Source organism: Peromyscus maniculatus, chromosome 7 (genome assembly GCF_049852395.1).
Source record: "Peromyscus maniculatus bairdii isolate BWxNUB_F1_BW_parent chromosome 7, HU_Pman_BW_mat_3.1, whole genome shotgun sequence".
Classification (NCBI taxonomy): domain Eukaryota; kingdom Metazoa; phylum Chordata; class Mammalia; order Rodentia; family Cricetidae; genus Peromyscus; species Peromyscus maniculatus.
In genome coordinates, this window is record NC_134858.1 from 73,920,599 (window position 1) to 73,929,653 (window position 9,055).

At 38.1% G+C, this 9,055-nt stretch overlaps 1 pseudogene; it reads left to right on the forward strand.

The window, feature by feature from the left end:
* The first annotated feature begins 6,760 nt into the window (after positions 1-6,760).
* Positions 6,761-7,132, forward strand: LOC121831168 (C-X-C motif chemokine 10 pseudogene; annotated as a pseudogene).
* The last annotated feature ends 1,923 nt before the right edge of the window (positions 7,133-9,055 follow it).

The window sequence follows — 9,055 nt, forward strand, 5'->3', positions numbered from 1 at the left end:
ACTTACCAAGAGTATGTTTTAAGCGTTTTTATCATTAGGAGAAAATAAATGCATGGGGGTGATGAGTATATTAACACTAATCATCTCGTTATTTGTCCATTTATCAAATATATTGCACTGTAGCATACTCTACATCAAAAATAAAAACAAATGAAATTAATATCTTGCAGTAGAAACATAAAGAATTACAGGGTTTGTAAGATATTGAAATAGCACAGACCAAAAATGAATCTTAAAGTGATTTGCTTGGAACTCAAGGACAGACTAAAAATGAAAGTTGAAGAAACAATGAATGGCAGCAGTGGGCAGAAGAGGGAGATGTGAATGAAACCCAAATACTCTCAAGTTGGAGGTGCAGTAGAGTAGGTCAAGGCATGAGGGAAGAGCCAGCTTGAAAAGCACCATTCCTGCAGTGAATGGCTATTGTCAGATCTAAATGCTTCTCTGTCTAATGCTGCTGGGCTGGGCATAGAGGGTCCAGCCTGATATCTGGAGTGGATACTCACAGTTAAATCCTTATTTCTTCCTCTCTCCTTTCTGCCTCTATACATCACAAGATGCTTGTTCCCCAGTAGTTTATGACAAAGACCTTATAGGTTGGCAGTTGACTGTATTTTGTATTCCATTGTGTCTTCCTTCCTCTTTCAGGTGACTTTTGATTTTTTCCCAATTATTCGTGCCTCTTAGCTCTTGATAGCTGTTTTCAACCCCTTTGAATAATTTAATCACCTGAAGGAAACCAAGAATAACTCTTATAGTGTCCTAAAATCACAACATCTTTCCCCATTGTTAAGCATTCCTATTATCAGTACTGAGCCGTCTGATTTTAAAGTCAATTGCACTTCTCAAATGTTACAGGCACCACATTTATATTTTATCATCCATGCCTGTGGGTTTGGGGGAGATGTTTATGGCAGATTCATTTTCAACCTTGCAGAATATGGTCCTACCTTTATTGTCTTCCCTCTGGCACGACATGAAATAAACCACCTGATATTTACAGCAATGCCCTTTTCCTTTCTACATACAAATCACCTTTAGCTGAGAATTTTGATACTTCTTCTATTGAACATTGGATTCTCAGTAGTATTCCTAAGTTGGAGAAGTAGATAGTTAAACTTTTCTCTATTATCCATGATCAGTGTCACCTTTCTTTTTTTTTTTTTTTTTTTTTTTTTTTTTTTTTTTTTTTTTTTTTTGGTTTTTCGAGACAGGGTTTCTCTGTGTAGCTTTGCGCCTTTCCTGGAACTCACTTGGTAGCCCAGGCTGGCCTCGAACTCACAGAGATCCACCTGGCTCTGCCTCCCGAGTGCTGGGATTAAAGGCGTGTGCCACCACCGCCCGGCCAGTGTCACCTTTCTGAGTGCCTTTCAGCATGAGAGATTTTTACCACCTGTCCCCTGCCTGCTGCCAAATTTAGAAAAGGAGGTGTTGCTTTTTGTCTGACCCTTTTCCTTGTTTGCCTATTCATGAGGTGACCTGCAGCATTCAACCAAAAAGCCACAGCAGACAGTTCTTCAAATTTGTTTGAATGGAAGAAAGGAATGTTGAAAGGACAAGCGCAAATAAAAAGCAAGTAGGGTAGTCTCAAGTGACTATGAAACTGCATGGCTATGCTTTTGTCTTTGTTGTATGAGTTTAACATGGGGTATGGGCATTGTCTACATTATCTTGAGGAAGAGAGTCAACTACATAAGGTACACACCCAAACACACACCGAGGTACTGTTTTCATTTTCTTAAGTTAAAGACTCAGAGATTTTCTCTACCTTACTCATTACAGGGCCCTCTGTTCAACAGAACTTGGGGTAGATCACTGTAAATCTGTAGCACATTGTGATTTTAAATTATTGCTTGTGAATAGAAGTTTCAATTTAGTGTGTCTCACCCATAAGTTGCTGTTACAATATCTTTTATATTAGTGTCTCTCATAGAAGTTACCTAGGGTGACTGTCCACACCCCTAGGCAAGACCAGTCCCACCTTCCTTCTTTGGATGCATCCACTCTCCTTATGCACACAGCCACCATCTGCTGTCAGAGTCCTCCCAAAGTTAATCCAAGGCTCAGTGAGCTACCACAGATGCCAAAGAGAACAGGTTGACAGCTCCAGGACCTCATTATCTTATAGTTTGCTCAGTCATTTTAGGATGCCATGTGCAAAAGCATTGGCAGTACACGTTTAGAAGGATAATGTAATGTTCTGTGTCCACATGGTAAATGGAACAGAACCACTGCTTTGTGACTCGAAATTAGAAAAACCAAAGGAAGTTATATAGTTTGGGGGCCTTTCCTAAATGACAAGTCTATATTACCTCGACTACTTAGCTCTTCTTCATGACCAGTGAATAAACTCATTTTGAGGCAAGTGCTATAGAAAACATAGGAGGCCTGCAAGACCAACACTGTGCGAGTAAATTACTAAAAAACTTGCAAGAAAATAGATGCATTTCCTGGAGTCATTTTAAATCTCCATCCTGGAACAATCATGATTAAAATGGACACATCATCAAAAATTAAAAGCCAAATATGAACAGTATGAATGCTAGTAATTTGATTTCCTAGAAATTGTAGGTATTTGGGACATGAAAACATTTAGAGCATGTAAGAGGTTCAAAGAGACTGACACTCCGCTGGCAATGCTTGCTGTGTGCTGAAGAGCATGTGAAGGTCATCACAAAGGAGCAGATGCACACTGGCACTGGTTTCTACGAACGTTAGACTATAAGTGATGATGTAACACAAGAAAAGGACTCTTTGGTCTAGAAATGTAAATACAGAGAAGAACTCATGCAAGAAGGAATTAAGTAAGCCTAGGTCTTCAAATCACAGCATATAGGAAAGCTACTGCTAAAGCTGAGAAGAGAATCCTGTACACCACGCTCTCAGAAAGAACATCCAAAAGGGAGTGGGATAAAAAAGTGGAACCATCTCAAATCTAGACCAATTAATCAAACATAGTTAGACCCATAGATAGGCTTCAGAAAATCAATGCAGCATAAATGTTTATTTCTTTTAAGACAAGGACCCAGTTCTATATCTCATACATGATGAGTACCCATTAAATGTTTGTTGAATGGACAAAAAGGCAAAGAAATGAAGTTATTGAGAAAATATGTCCTCTAAAGATCCAGAATTATACTATGTAATTATTGCCATTTTATGTAGATCAGAAGTTGTTAGTCTTGTTTGCATAGATTATTTAAAGTTATGAAATTAAAAAGAGATTTCAAAGCATAACAGTATAAAATTAGGCATTATAGATGAAAATTTTTCTGATGTCCTTTTATAACCTTAGTCCTACTTCCACTGAGACAATATCATTATTACTATCATTTATTTATATGTTTTCTACATAAATTTGTATTATAAGCTAGATATACTATAGCTTTGAATATTTTAAAAATTATAGATGAATTATATATTCTGTGTTGTTCTGCAAATTGCAGTTTATTACATTTGTGAGATTATACTCATGAAATTCCTCCACATTCATTTTTATGGCTGCATAATATTATAATGCATAAAATATCATAACTCACTTATTTATTGTCATATTTCTGTTTGGAGGTAATGCAATTATGAACAGCTATAATTCATTCATATAGCTTTTTTTGTTCATGGAGTTTTTTTAAAAAAAAAAAACATTCTTTCATCACTTTGAGGTAGGACAGTCAGGAAGACAAGAAGCCACGTAGTAAAAATTGAACTCAGTGTTCGTGGCTGTGCCTGCGTAGTAACTGCATGGGGCTGTTTCTGTGGATGATTGTCCTCCCCAGGGGGACTCGAGGACCCTAACGTTCAGTGGAAGCCTTGTCAGTATCTTCTTATAGCTGCCATTTCATGTGCACACCTCCAAAGTCACCAGCTTTCTACTGAAAGCTTCGTATTTGATCCGACTCACCCTTCTAATTCAGTTTCTGGGACTGTCTTTTCAGTTCCCAGAAGGTCTTGCAATCTAAGACTTCTTTTCAGTTTCTAACGTCCTCCCACCTTGAGTCCTGGTCACTCAGCTGCTCACCTGGGCTGGCATCATCCACCCCTTCAGAATGGGCTGTGACTTTTACTGTAATGAACTCATTCCTGTTTGTTTAGTCTGTCTGTCTTCAAACGTTTCCCTTGATGGCAATGAGAGTCTCTAGATCCCTATGTCCTTGGCATGCTTCTATACAGGATCACAATAAAGACATTTTAAAAAGGTGCTCTTACAAAAATATAGAAGGATTTTATTTTTCAATAATAATTAAATTCACCAAAAATTGATTTTTTTTTAATGTATGGTACAAGGAAAGCTTATCCAAATGTCTGTTGTAAACCTGTGGACATTTTCAAGACCTGGGTTTATTTTCTCTAATGGGAATTATAACTATAACTATTAAATGGTTGTGCCCTCTAATTTCATAAGCTGAAGTATTGGCCCCCAAAGTGACTGTATTTATTTAAAGAGCCTCTGAAGAGCTACTCAAGATCAAAAAGGCAGCAGGAACTTTGCTCAAATCTGATATCGCAGGCATTATTCTAGAATCTACACAGGGTGAAAACATATGGAGCAAAGGCTACTTAAAGGCCTAGCAAGAAGACAGTAGTCTCTAAGCCAAAGAGAGAGGCCACAAGATAACTAAACCTGCCAATATCTTGTCATGGACTTCTGGCCTCCATACAGTGAGAACATTTGAAGCCATCCAGTCTCAGGGTTTTGTTATGGTAACCTTTGGAAAATAATTCATGCTTTTTCCATAACCACTGAGCCGTTCCAATGTTGGAAAGCCTTGGCATAACATTTCAGCTTAGAGATACACGAAGTGAGCTCTAACTTACATCAGCCTAGGATCTGCTCTACCCCTTGGAGCCATCTTCTGTTCCTTGACTTTTTCTGATTGCACAGTTAAGTACTTATTGTGAGAAGACTGATTTCCATCTCCACATTTTTAAGGTAGTGTGTACTTATACCTGGTTTTCAGATGTATGCCTATGGCTATCCAGATCTGGAGGGCCCTGTCTCCTGTCCCTCATACACTATACAACACTCCACTGTTGCAGGCTGTCAATATATAAATTCATTTGCAAGCAGCCATGATTTCAGAGTTTATTTCCATACTCTTGAAAACAATGCAACAGACAATGAGCTTAGAGAAAATGTCATTTGCAATGAGCCTACAGACAGAACTTATGGTGAAATGTGAAGATTTGATATTCTATTTCAAGTCTTAAATATTTTAAGTATCTTAAGCCATGTACTTCTTGGACACATAAAGTTAGCATCTCTATTATTATACTTGTGGCCACTGGTACAATTATTAGAATGAACTCAGGATAAAAGAAAAAACAATGACAGCATTCAGAATATCTCCTGAAAATTTAAAAACTCTTTATGATACTCCATTTTCTAATCATAAAATAACATTGTATTTATAGTTTTCTTGAGATTTAAATTTATTATTATTATTAGAAGATTTATTTATTTATTCGTGCTATGTGTGTGTTTGTGTGTGTGTGTGTCCTTGCATGCCTGCGAGTGTTTATGCAGACTGTGTTCATGTAAGCACATACAGAAGACAAAAGAGAGCATCAGATCCCCTAGACTGGAGTTACAGGTGGTTGTGAGCACCTGACATGTGTACTGGGAATCTAACCTGGGTCACCTTCAGAACAGCACATACTCTTAATGGCCTGGCCATCTACTCAACTCCATAGATGACTTACTAATAACAGACATTTAAATTGTCATAATATTGCCTCCTCCAATGTTTTAAAATTGTAATTTATGATATATACCATCATGTGCTATGGGTATAGCTTAGTAGCTAGCTAACCTGAGCCCTTGGAACCTTTAAATGAGTCCCCTGCTCTAAATGAGACCTTGTCTCCAAGGCTTAGGGATCATATCAGAACAAGGAACAGAAAGTCTGTAACAGCCAGAGGTAGTGAAGATCTCAGAGAAATAGAGTTTGCCAGACATGACAGAGTCACTGTACACATGAACTCACAGTAACTGTGATGGCAGACAAAAGACCTGGACAAAATCAAGTCAGCCAAATACCCCAGCACTAATAAAGGGGGTGTTCATAAAGTCCTACCCCTAGCTGAGGTACTGTTAGAGTAGGGATGTACTCTCTGAGAGATTACTCATACTCTACTGGATGGCCTACAACCATGCATGTATAGGCAGTATTAAATAGATTTGGTTAATTTGAAAAGAGAATGTATGTGAGCATGGGGGGTGATTTCATAAAATCTTGCCTCTAGATGAAGGGCTGCTGAGAGAGGGAGAATTGGTTTTCTCCACTTGTGAGCTCTCACATGCATTGTCCAAACCTAGGTTGTCAATCCTGAATACATATGGAGAAAAGTTAAATAGACTCAGTAGATTATGTATGTGTGTGTGTGTGTAAATACATATGTAATAGTAATAATAATGAAAGAAGAGTGTGAATTTGGGAGGGAGAGGGGGTAATACAGAAGTAGTTGGAGGGGAGAAGAACTGGAGTGATATAGATGTAGTGCTCTTGTATGTTCTCAAAAATAAAAGGAGGAACATTCCATAAGTCAAAATAAATACAAACAATACCCTCAATTATGCAATAGGGGACTTCCTTCAAAGACCAGCAAGTCTTACTGAGTCAACTGTGAAGGAATCCAGGTAGGTAGGGAGACTGTTTTGGCAGATAAATACTGCACACAAGTGAACATTTTCTGAATACTCTGCTCACCAACCATTTAGATCATCTGCACCTACTATGAAGGAGCTTCCAGGCTCAGCACCATGATCCAAAGTGTTGATCTCATTTTCTGTCTTATCCTCCTGACTCTGAGTGGAGCTCAGTGAATCCCTCCTAGGATGAAGCACTGCATCTACATCAAAACTGATGATCTACTGGTTAATCCAGGGGCCTTAGCAAAACTTGAAATATTCCTTCAAGCCAATCTTGTCCACATGCTGAGATCATTGCTGTAATGAAAAAATAATAAAGAGAAGAGATGTCTGAACCCAGAATCCAAGGCTATTAAGGAGTTACTGAAATCAACAACAAAAAGATCTAAAAGAGATCTCTTTAAAACCAGAGAGAACCACCCCACTGCAGTGCAATTAAGAATAGTCCACATAGAAGCACTCACCCATCACTTCCCTGCATGAAATGTGTATGGAGCCCTAATTGTCCCCCGTTTGCACTTCTACTGAAAGGTGACCAACCACAGTCATACCAGTGGTAGATAGTCCATCACCCTGAGATAATAGCAACTCCAGTATCAGAGCAGTTTCTAACTCTATTACTAATATCTGGCCCTAAGTACTGGCTCAAATAGCTCATGATAACTCTCCTTGGCACTTTGCTGTAAGAAGCTATATTGAGGAGCTATGTTATTAGCCAATGTGCCTAGTCCCAGCCCTGTTCCTGAGACTCTTCTTATCTTCTCTCCTTTAAGGGTTATTAAGAGACCTTTTCATTTCTAGTTTACTAATTTAATTCTAATGTAGACAGAGCAATAATGCCAAATGGAATTTTAAGAACAATTTTTACTTCATGAGTTTCTACTGCTGTCTTCCCAAGGAATCATAATTCCAAATACATACAAGAAACTATAAAGGCTTGGGAATGTGAATATAATTATCATTTGATGAAAATCTATATGAAGTAAAATTCTGAGAAATATTTTATATTATTTTATGGTATATGGAATAACTTGTGTACTGAGGATTATACTAATGAATAATCAGAGAAGTTTTTTTTTTTTTTTTTTGGTTTTTCGAGACAGGGTTTCTCTGTGTAGCTTTGCGCCTTTCCTGGAGCTCACTTGGTAGACCAGGCTGGCCTCGAACTCACAGAGATCCGCCTGGCTCTGCCTCCCAAGTGCTGGGATTAAAGGCGTGCGCCACCACCGCCCGGCAGAGAGAAGTTTTAAAAGATAGGTAACCGTTTTGAATGCTATGTAAGCAAATGTGTTTGACACTTTCAAATTAAAATGATACACTGCACTGAAAATGTTAATAATAACTATTGAAAACAAGATGTGATGGTGCATGCCTTTAATCCCAGAACTTGGGAGACAGAGGCAGGCAGATCTCTGTCAGTTCAAGAAGCCTGGCCTACATAGCAAATTTTAGGCTAGCCAAGATTGCATAGTGAGACCTTGTCTAAAATGGAAAAAAAAGGAAGAAAGAAAGAAGAAAGCATATAGCCATTCAGATCAAAGGTCATAAAGTACTGACAACTGAAAAAAAACCTAAGTACAGCAGAACACATCACATTGGAAGGAAAAAGAGATAGGGGAGGAATTGGAAGGGAAGGAATGGAGGATAGATTGCTCAAAATGTTTTCTAAGAAAATATAAATTTCTCAAGCAGTAAAAAAATACTTCAAAGTGGCTATACAGTTTATAACATTCCAAAATTACTCTCTGGATTCATTGAGTTGTGAGGACTATGGAACCTACATTCTGGTAGTAAAAAGCACTGAACCTAATAACATAGGATAGACAGACTGTTTCACAGGACACAGCAATGGTATAGGACTGATAAGCCCAGTAATGGAAATGTACCCTAGCAGAAAGAGCTAAGACTCTATATTTTATGTGAGAGATGGTACTACTATAAGTTAAGATAGGTAGTTCAGATGCAAAGAAAAGAGTAGATTTCAGAGATAACTATAGTGATTTTATGTATGCTTTCTTTGGCTGGTGGGTGTATGATTGTGAATAGGAAGCAAGTATCACAGTGTGCAGTAGAGGTCAGAGAGTATTCATCAGGAGTCAGTTCTGTCCTTCCACATTGTTGAGGCAGGGCTTCTCTTGTTGCGGCTATGCTGTGTGCTCAAACTTCCAAAAGTTTATCCTTTTCCACCACCTCCATATTGCTTTAGGAGTTCTGAAATTAAGCAAATGGAGCCACACCCAGATATTTTTAAAAACATGGTTAATATGGATTGAACTCAGGCCCTCAGACTTCATACCAAGCACTTTAACTCACTAACCCATCTTACTAGCTCTATGCCTTCTTTGATATTTTTAATCATGACATTGTTGATATGGCAATGCAAGAATTATATGGTAAATAACTACT